An 11,062-nucleotide genomic window follows, 5' to 3' on the forward strand; every position below is an offset into this window, starting at 1 on the left:
ACACAATTTATTTTTTCGCAAACAAGCCCGTGGTGGCTCTTTGTTCCTGCAATGCAGACTTGATTAGGACTGTCTCCAGTTTATTTAGAGCAGCCGCGTGATCTTCACCGACGCCCTGGGCTTAAACAAGTTGTTTAAAGTCCTCTAGGTAGCCTTTTGAAACAGGTGCGCTTATATACGCAGGCTCAGAAGTTTCGTCGTCGTTCCCGTCCGATTCCTCCGCATAGCTTCATTAACAACTAACATTAACGATTCCTACACACTTCCTTAACGATATCCTAGTCCGTCCAAAGGCTCCGCAGTGTCAGCATCATCATCGGCACAAAAACCATTGTCCCAGCTGAGGCTATGGCCACCATGTCGGAGTCGATGACTCGCTGCCATAAATAGCCACCGGACTGACCATTGGAAGCATCAGGCCCGGCTGCAGGTCGGGTGTCGACGAAGCCAGCCTTGGGGAAACAATTCCGCATGGAAGTGGCTGTAACCTCGGACCAGGCAGCATACCATCTGTACAGCTCTGAATACAGCGAACCTCGAAGCGGGAAGTTGGCTGCCGGGCGGTCTACAGCTATGACCAAGCGCTCCACAACGGGGGGCCTAAGCGATGCCTTAAAGACACGTATTATTCATAATTCAAGCGGCTGCACTTTCTAAGTGGTATCGGGTGGCAGGAAACACAGGGTTACTGCCGTCAGGGAAGTTTACACGTGGTGCGCAGAGCTAGGTATCTATCCCGAGCAGCACGCGCCTGCCTCGCCTCTGCATGTCAGGGTCGACCTTGCTCAACCAATCCGTGAATAAATCGCGCATCATCCAAGCCTTACCGTTGTGCCTGTAGCGCATGGGCGCATGTCTCCTAAAGTGGCGCGGCTTTTTTGACGTTCTAATGAGTAAGAGCACGCGGTGGTCACTGCCATCCATGTTAGTACTAGAATACCTGTCACACACACTTTGCTATGCTTCCCGCCGGTGCATGTGTCGGCATTCATAGAGTGCGTTTTATCCGGCAACATCTGTAAAAACACGCAGTGTCATCTGGTTTGTAGACGCCTCGCACCGCATCGCTTCAAATAACTTCTTCATTTTCTTTTCAAGCCACGCTGCATCACCTTGGTCACTTGCGGATGTCACGTCGTCGACAATCAAATAAAAACAATGCCGTACCGCACCTTGAAGCGATGTAGCCAGCCAGTGCGTGGGCAGAAGTCAGGAAAATCGCAATTTGCCCATTTTGCCTGCGAGGAGGTTCAGCAAAGCACCTTGCGCCGGCAGCGCTGGGCACAGGCCGTCATTTCAACCGACATCGCGGCGCTGGGAGGTCGCTGTAACCGATCGGGAGAGCTGAAAGACGTTCGTTGCACGCGAAATTTTATGCGATTGAATTAACGTATATTTTAAGGCTCCGACGCGGTGCGTTTGTTATAACCGAAAGTTAGTTTTAAGTGGGGCCGTTATAGGTGGGCTCGATTCTAAAATGAAATACATCATAAAAACGTACAGTAGCCTAAAAGTATGTTTTCTGGGCCTAAATTGGGGCTGAGCCACCCTCTACCCATACAACATTGTTGCCCCTAGGCTCACAATGTTACAGTGTAAGATATATATATATTTATGTATATATATATATATATATATATATATATATATATATATATATACATATATATACAGAAACATAGGTCGGCAGTCTACAATGCCAAAGGAGGCATAGGGGTGTGGTTAGGCTCTATTTTTTACTACGCTTAATGAAGTTAAGATTTTTTTTTAATATAAGGAAGAAAGAAAGAAAGAAAAACACGCGCCCAGAGTGGGGACCGAACCCACGCCTTTCGATTAGATCTCGAATGCCTTACCAATTCGGCTATCTGGGCGACTGTGTTCCACTTCACTTTCTGGGCTATTTATATTTACTAGAAGTGTATTTGACGCTTGAGGGCGGTAGCCAGCGCCACTCTGACTACACGGAGAGAAGGGTACCTTCTTTTCAACCCCCGGGGCGTGACTCAAACGTCTACAGCCTGTCATGAGTGGGTAACTGGCGGGAAGCCCTCTTTGCTACCTAGGCATCAAGGCTGCCAGAACCGAGACCCTCGCTAGGCTTTCGCAGAATAATATAGTAAGGAAATGAGGGGCTCGTTGAGGAAATACAGAAACATAGGTCGGCAGTCTACAACGCCAAAGGAGGCATAGGGGTGTGGTTAGGCTCTATTTTTTACTACGCTTAATGAAGTTAAGATTTTTTTTAATATAAGGAAGAAAGAAAGAAAGAAAAACACGCGCCCAGACTGGGGACCGAACCCACGCCTTTCGATTACATCTCGAATGCCTTACCAATTCGGCTATCTGGGCGACTGTGTTCCGCTTCACTTTCTGGGCTATTTATATTTACTAGAAGTGTATTTGACGCTTGAGGGCGGTAGCCAGCGCCACTCTGACTACACGGGGAGAAGGGGACCTTCTTTTCAACCCCCGGGGCGTGACTCAAACGTCTACAGCCTGTCATGAGTGGGTAACTGGCGGGAAGCCCTCTTATGCTACATAGGCATCAAGGCTGCCAGAACCGAGACCCTCGCTAGGCTTTCGCAGAATTATATAGTAAGGAAATGAGGGGCTCGTTGAGGAAATACAGAAACATAGGTCGGCAGTCTACAATGCCAAAGGAGGCATAGGGGTGTGGTTAGGCTCTATTTTTTACTACGCTTAATGAAGTTAAGATTTTTTTAATATAAGGAAGAAAGAAAGAAAGAAAAACACGCGCCCAGAGTGGGGACCGAACCCACGCCTTTCGATTAGATCTCGAATGCCTTACCAATTCGGCTATCTGGGCGACTGTGTTCCACTTCACTTTCTGGGCTATTTATATTTACTAGAAGTGTATTTGACGCTTGAGGGCGGTAGCCAGCGCCACTCTGACTACACGGGGAGAAGGTGACCTTCTTTTCAACCCCCGGGGCGTGACTCAAACGTCTACAGCCTGTCATGGGTGGGTAACTGGCGGGAAGCCCTCTTATGCTACCTTGGCATCAAGGCTGCCAGAACCGAGGCTCTCGCTAAGCTTTCGCACGATAATAGGGTTTGGAAATGAGGGGCTCGTTAGGAAATACAGAAAGAAATGCCGGCAGTCTACAACGCCAAAGAAGTCATAGGGGAATGGTCAAAATAATTTTTTTACCGTTAGTGACGTTACGTTTTATAATATTTTTATAATATTATTTTATATATTATAATATAATATATTATTTATATTATTTTTAATATATTAATATAAGGAAGAAAGAAAGAAAGAAAAACACGCGCCCAGAGTGGGGACCGAACCCACGCCTTTCGATTAGATCTCGAATGCCTTACCTTCTGGCAACCTTGATGCCTAGGTAGCATAAGAGGGCTTCCCGCCAGTTACCCACTCATGACAGGCTGTAGACGTTTGAGTCTAGCCCCGGGGGTTGAAAAGAAGGTCCCCTTCTCCCCGTGTAGTCAGAGTGGCGCTGGCTACCGCCCTCAAGCGTCAAATACACTTCTAGTAAATATGAATAGCCCAGAAAGTGAAGTGGAACACAGTCGCCCAGATAGCCGAATTGGTAAGGCATTCGAGATCTAATCGAAAGGCGTGGGTTCGGTCCCCACTCTGGGCGCGTGTTTTTCTTTCTTTCTTTCTTCCTTATATTAAAAAAAATCTTAACTTCATTAAGCGTAGTAAAAAATAGAGCCTAACCACACCCCTATGCCTCCTTTGGCGTTGTAGACTGCCGACCTATGTTTCTGTACTTCCTCAACGAGCCCCTCATTTCCTTACTATATTATTCTGCGAAAGCCTAGCGAGGGTCTCGGTTCTGGCGGCCTTGATGCCTAGGTAGCATAAGAGGGCTTCCCTCCAGTTACCCAATCATGACAGGCTGTAGACGTTTGAGTCACGCCCCGTGGGTTGAAAAGAAGGTGCCCTTCTCCCCGTGTAGTCAGAGTGGCGCTGGCTACCGTCCTGAAGCGTCAAATACACTTCTAGTAAATATAAATAGCCCAGAAAGTGAAGTGGAACACAGTCGCCCAGATAGCCGAATTGGTAAGGCATTCGAGATCTAATCGAAAGGCGTGGGTTCAGTCCCCACTCTGGGCGCGTGTTTTTCTTTCTTTTTTTCTTCCTTATATTAAAAAAAAATCTTAACTTCATTAGGCGTAGTAAAAAATAGAGCCTAACCACACCCCTATGCCTCCTTTGGCGTTGTAGACTGCCGACCTATGTTTCTGTATTTCCTTAACGAGCCCCTCATTTCCTTACTATATTATTCTTCGAAAGCCTAGCGAGGGTCTCGGTTTTGGCAGCCTTGATGCCTAGGTAGCATAAGAGGGCTTCCCGCCAGTTACCAACTCATCACAGGCTGTAGACGTTTGAGTCACGCCCCGGGGGTTGAAAAGAAGGTCACCTTCTCCCCGTGTAGTCAGAGTGGCGCTGGCTACCGCCCTCAAGCGTCAAATACACTTCTAGCAAATATAAATAGCCCAGAAAGTGAAGTGGAACACAGTCGCCCAGATAGCCGAATTGGTAAGGCATTCCAGATCTAATCGAAAGGCGTGGGTTCTGTCCCCACTCTGGGCGCGTGTTTTACTTTCTTTCTTTCTTCCTTATATTAAAAAAAATCTTAACTTCATTAAGTGTAGTAAAAAATAGAGCCTAACCACACCCCTATGCCTCCTTTGGCGTTGTAGACTGCCGACCTATGTTTCTGTATTTCCTCAACGAGCCCCTCATTTCCTTACTATATTATTCTGCGAAAGCCTAGCGAGGGTCTCGGTTCTGGCAGCCTTGATGCCTAGGTAGCATAAGAAGGCTTCCCGCCAGTTACCCACACATGACAGGCTGTAGACGTTTGAGTCACGCCCCGGAGGTTGAAAAGAAGGTCCCCTTCTCCCAGTGTAGTCAGAGTGGCGCTGGCTACCACCCTCAAGCGTCAAATACACTTCTAGTAAATATAAATAGCCCGGAAAGTGAACTGGAACACAGTCGCCCAGATAGCCGAATTGGTAAGGCATTCGAGATCTAATCGAAAGGCGTGGGTTCGGTCCCCACTCTGGGCGCGTGTTTTTCTTTCTTTCTTCCTTCCTTATATTAAAAAAAATCTTAACTTCATTAAGCGTAGTAAAAAATAGAGCCTAACCACACCCCTATGCCTCCTTTGGCGTTGTAGACTGCCGACCTATGTTTCTGTATTTCCTCAACGAGCCCCTCATTACCTTATTATATTATTCTGCGAAAGCCTAGCGAGGGTCTCGGTTCTGGCAGCCTTGATGCCTAGGTAGCATAAGAGGGCTTCCCGCCAGTTACCCACTCATGACAGGCTGTAGACGTTTGAGTCACGCCCCGGGGGTTGAAAAGAAGGTCCCCTTCTCCCCGTGTAGTCAGAGTGGCGCTGGCTACCGCCCTCAAGCGTCAAATACACTTCTAGTAAATATAAATAGCCCAGAAAGTGAAGTGGAACACAGTCGCCCAGATAGCCGAATTGGTAAGGCATTCGACATCTAATCGAAAGGCGTGGGTTCGGTCCCCACTCTGGGCGCGTGTTTTTCTTTCTTTCTTTCTTCCTTATATTAAAAAAAATCTTAACTTCATTAAGCGTAGTAAAAAATAGAGCCTAACCACACCCCTACGCCTCATTTTGCGTTGTAGACTGCCGACCAATGTTTCTGTATTTCCTCAACGAGCCCCTCATTTCCTTACTATATATATATATATATATATATATATATATATTGATATATCAGAATAGGAAATGAGGGGCTCGTCGAAAATAACACAGAAATAAGGGTTGGCAGTCGAGAAAACCTCGGAAAGCAAAGGGGAGGATGTGGTAGATCATTGAAACAGATTAAGAATTTGGAAAGAAAGAAAGAAAGTGAAGAAAAAATGCCCGCCAGGTGGGATCCGAACCCACGACCTCCAGAATACCGGTCTGGTGCGATAACCACTACGCTACCGGCGGGGCGATTTTCCCATTCACTTTCTTGGGTATTTATGTTAGGTATGTTTGTTTCCTGTGCTTGGGGGTGGTAGCCAGCGCCATTCGGACTAATCGGGGTGAAGGGGACCTTCTTTTTTATCCCCGGGTCGTGACTCGAGTGTCTACGACATGTCCAGAGTGGTCGACCAGCTTTGAACCCTCTTAAGCTCCCTTTGGCAACAAGACTGCCAGAACAGAGGCCCTCGCTATGCATGTAGCGAATCAGAATAGGAAATGAGGGGCTCGTTGAAAATAACACAGAAATAAGGGTTGGCAGTCGAGAAAACCTCGGAAAGCAAAGGGGAGGATGTGGTAGATCATTGAAACAGATTAAGAATTTGGAAAGAAAGAAAGAAAGTGAAGAAAAAATGCCCGCCAGGTGGGATCCGAACCCACGACCTCCAGAATACCGGTCTGGTGCGATAACCACTACGCTACCGGCGGGGCGATTTTCCCATTCACTTTCTGGGGTATTTATGTTAGGTATGTTTGTTTCCTGTGCTTGGGGGTGGTAGCCAGTGCCATTCGGACTAATCGGGGTGAAGGGGACCTTCTTTTTTACCCCCGGGTCGTGACTCGAGTGTCTACGACATGTCCAGAGTGGTCGACCCGCTTTGAACCCTCTTAAGCTCCCTTTGGCAACAAGACTGCCAGAACAGAGGCCCTCGCTATGCATGTAGCGAATCAGAATAGGAAATGAGGGGCTCGTTGAAAATAACACAGAAATAAGGGTTGGCAGTCGAGAAAACCTCGGAAAGCAAAGGGGAGGATGTGGTAGATCATTGAAACAGATTAAGAATTTGGAAAGAAAGAAAGAAAGTGAAGAAAAAATGCCCGCCAGGTGGGATCCGAACCCACTTTCCGAACCCACTTTCCGAACCCGCTTTCCGAGGTTTTCTCGACTGCCAACCCTTATTTCTGTGTTATTTTCAACGAGCCCCTCATTTCCTATTCTGATTCGCTACATGCATAGCGAGGGCCTCTGTTCTGGCAGTCTTGTTGCCAAAGGGAGCTTAAGAGGGTTCAAAGCTGGTCGACCACTCTGGACATGTCGTAGACACTCGAGTCACGACCCGGGGGTAAAAAAGAAGGTCCCCTTCACCCCGATTAGTCCGAATGGCGCTGGCTACCACCCCCAAGCACAGGAAACAAACATACCTAACATAAATACCCCAGAAAGTGAATGGGAAAATCGCCCCGCCGGTAGCGTAGTGGTTATCGCACCAGACCGGTATTCTGGAGGTCGTGGGTTCGGATCCCACCTGGCGGGCATTTTTTCTTCACTTTCTTTCTTTCTTTCCAAATTCTTAATCTGTTTCAATGATCTACCACATCCTCCCCTTTGCTTTCCGAGGTTTTCTCGACTGCCAACCCTTATTTCTGTGTTATTTTCAACGAGCCCCTCATTTCCTATTCTGATTCGCTACATGCATAGCGAGGGCCTCTGTTCTGGCAGTCTTGTTGCCAAAGGGAGCTTAAGAGGGTTCAAAGCTGGTCGACCACTCTGGACATGTCGTAGACACTCGAGTCACGACCCGGGGGTAAAAAAGAAGGTCCCCTTCACCCCGATTAGTCCGAATGGCGCTGGCTACCACCCCCAAGCACAGGAAACAAACATACCTAACATAAATACCCCAGAAAGTGAATGGGAAAATCGCCCCGCCGGTAGCGTAGTGGTTATCGCACCAGACCGGTATTCTGGAGGTCGTGGGTTCGGATCCCACCTGGCGGGCATTTTTTCTTCACTTTCTTTCTTTCTTTCCAAATTCTTAATCTGTTTCAATGATCTACCACATCCTCCCCTTTGCTTTCCGAGGTTTTCTCGACTGCCAACCCTTATTTCTGTGTTATTTTCAACGAGCCCCTCATTTCCTATTCTGATTCGCTACATGCATAGCGAGGGCCTCTGTTCTGGCAGTCTTGTTGCCAAAGGGAGCTTAAGAGGGTTCAAAGCTGGTCGACCACTCTGGACATGTCGTAGACACTCGAGTCACGACCCGGGGGTAAAAAAGAAGGTCCCCTTCACCCCGATTAGTCCGAATGGCGCTGGCTACCACCCCCAAGCACAGGAAACAAACATACCTAACATAAATACCCCAGAAAGTGAATGGGAAAATCGCCCCGCCGGTAGCGTAGTGGTTATCGCACCAGACCGGTATTCTGGAGGTCGTGGGTTCGGATCCCACCTGGCGGGCATTTTTTCTTCACTTTCTTTCTTTCTTTCCAAATTCTTAATCTGTTTCAATGATCTACCACATCCTCCCCTTTGCTTTCCGAGGTTTTCTCGACTGCCAACCCTTATTTCTGTGTTATTTTCAACGAGCCCCTCATTTCCTATTCTGATTCGCTACATGCATAGCGAGGGCCTCTGTTCTGGCAGTCTTGTTGCCAAAGGGAGCTTAAGAGGGTTCAAAGCTGGTCGACCACTCTGGACATGTCGTAGACACTCGAGTCACGACCCGGGGGTAAAAAAGAAGGTCCCCTTCACCCCGATTAGTCCGAATGGCGCTGGCTACCACCCCCAAGCACAGGAAACAAACATACCTAACATAAATACCCCAGAAAGTGAATGGGAAAATCGCCCCGCCGGTAGCGTAGTGGTTATCGCACCAGACCGGTATTCTGGAGGTCGTGGGTTCGGATCCCACCTGGCGGGCATTTTTTCTTCACTTTCTTTCTTTCTTTCCAAATTCTTAATCTGTTTCAATGATCTACCACATCCTCCCCTTTGCTTTCCGAGGTTTTCTCGACTGCCAACCCTTATTTCTGTGTTATTTTCAACGAGCCCCTCATTTCCTATTCTGATTCGCTACATGCATAGCGAGGGCCTCTGTTCTGGCAGTCTTGTTGCCAAAGGGAGCTTAAGAGGGTTCAAAGCTGGTCGACCACTCTGGACATGTCGTAGACACTCGAGTCACGACCCGGGGGTAAAAAAGAAGGTCCCCTTCACCCCGATTAGTCCGAATGGCGCTGGCTACCACCCCCAAGCACAGGAAACAAACATACCTAACATAAATACCCCAGAAAGTGAATGGGAAAATCGCCCCGCCGGTAGCGTAGTGGTTATCGCACCAGACCGGTATTCTGGAGGTCGTGGGTTCGGATCCCACCTGGCGGGCATTTTTTCTTCACTTTCTTTCTTTCTTTCCAAATTCTTAATCTGTTTCAATGATCTACCACATCCTCCCCTTTGCTTTCCGAGGTTTTCTCGACTGCCAACCCTTATTTCTGTGTTATTTTCAACGAGCCCCTCATTTCCTATTCTGATTCGCTACATGCATAGCGAGGGCCTCTGTTCTGGCAGTCTTGTTGCCAAAGGGAGCTTATGAGGGTTCAAAGCTGGTCGACCACTCTGGACATGTCGTAGACACTCGAGTCACGACCCGGGGGTAAAAAAGAAGGTCCCCTTCACCCCGATTAGTCCGAATGGCGCTGGCTACCACCCCCAAGCACAGGAAACAAACATACCTAACATAAATACCCCAGAAAGTGAATGGGAAAATCGCCCCGCCGGTAGCGTAGTGGTTATCGCACCAGACCGGTATTCTGGAGGTCGTGGGTTCGGATCCCACCTGGCGGGCATTTTTTCTTCACTTTCTTTCTTTCTTTCCAAATTCTTAATCTGTTTCAATGATCTACCACATCCTCCTGTTTGCTTTCCGAGGTTTTCTCGACTGCCAACCCTTATTTCTGTGTTATTTTCAACGAGCCCCTCATTTCCTATTCTGATTCGCTACATGCATAGCGAGGGCCTCTGTTCTGGCAGTCTTGTTGCCAAAGGGAGCTTAAGAGGGTTCAAAGCTGGTCGACCACTCTGGACATGTCGTAGACACTCGAGTCACGACCCGGGGGTAAAAAAGAAGGTCCCCTTCACCCCGATTAGTCCGAATGGCGCTGGCTACCACCCCCAAGCACAGGAAACAAACATACCTAACATAAATACCCCAGAAAGTGAATGGGAAAATCGCCCCGCCGGTAGCGTAGTGGTTATCGCACCAGACCGGTATTCTGGAGGTCGTGGGTTCGGATCCCACCTGGCGGGCATTTTTTCTTCACTTTCTTTCTTTCTTTCCAAATTCTTAATCTGTTTCAATGATCTACCACATCCTCCCCTTTGCTTTCCGAGGTTTTCTCGACTGCCAACCCTTATTTCTGTGTTATTTTCAACGAGCCCCTCATTTCCTATTCTGATTCGCTACATGCATAGCGAGGGCCTCTGTTCTGGCAGTCTTGTTGCCAAAGGGAGCTTAAGAGGGTTCAAAGCTGGTCGACCACTCTGGACATGTCGTAGACACTCGAGTCACGACCCGGGGGTAAAAAAGAAGGTCCCCTTCACCCCGATTAGTCCGAATGGCGCTGGCTACCACCCCCAAGCACAGGAAACAAACATACCTAACATAAATACCCCAGAAAGTGAATGGGAAAATCGCCCCGCCGGTAGCGTAGTGGTTATCGCACCAGACCGGTATTCTGGAGGTCGTGGGTTCGGATCCCACCTGGCGGGCATTTTTTCTTCACTTTCTTTCTTTCTTTCCAAATTCTTAATCTGTTTCAATGATCTACCACATCCTCCCCTTTGCTTTCCGAGGTTTTCTCGACTGCCAACCCTTATTTCTGTGTTATATTGATATATCTATATATATATATAAAGAGCTAGAGACAGAGAGAGAGACAGATAAAAGTCAAAAGCACTCAAAATTGTATACGTAAAGAGTCTGATACACAGCAAGAACAATCACAAGGAATGTTTCTTACGCACCGGCAACGGGACTTGCCTTCTTCAGAGTACAGTCACATGATTTTGCTGTCACAAACATTTGGAACACATTTCTTATATAGATTTGCAGAAAACTGTGAGGAGGATTGGGAGAGGTTTCGAAACGGAGAGTATCCATGGAGTCCTGCTAAGCCTATGTTACAACAACAAGAAAAAAAATCACGCCATATCCATGGAATGAATGATGACAAGTGTGGCGAAGCTCTTGAGGGGGAGATCATCGGTAACCATAACTCTCCCGTTAAAGTTCACCCATTACATCATTAAGAAAGACGTAAGACTATGTGCGTAC

At 47.7% G+C, this 11,062-nt stretch overlaps 1 non-coding gene across 1 annotated transcript; it reads left to right on the top strand.

The window, feature by feature from the left end:
* Positions 1 to 5,480: 5,480 nt before the first annotated feature.
* Trnar-ucu (transfer RNA arginine (anticodon UCU)) lies at positions 5,481 to 5,552 on the top strand. Its single transcript has one exon. It is a non-coding gene; the product is annotated as a tRNA-Arg (tRNA).
* Positions 5,553 to 11,062: the final 5,510 nt, after the last annotated feature.

The sequence above is a fragment of the Haemaphysalis longicornis genome, unplaced genomic scaffold (genome assembly GCF_048455015.1).
Source record: "Haemaphysalis longicornis isolate Haplotype H1 unplaced genomic scaffold, Haemaphysalis longicornis Haplotype H1 scaffold_6, whole genome shotgun sequence".
NCBI lineage: Eukaryota > Metazoa > Arthropoda > Arachnida > Ixodida > Ixodidae > Haemaphysalis > Haemaphysalis longicornis.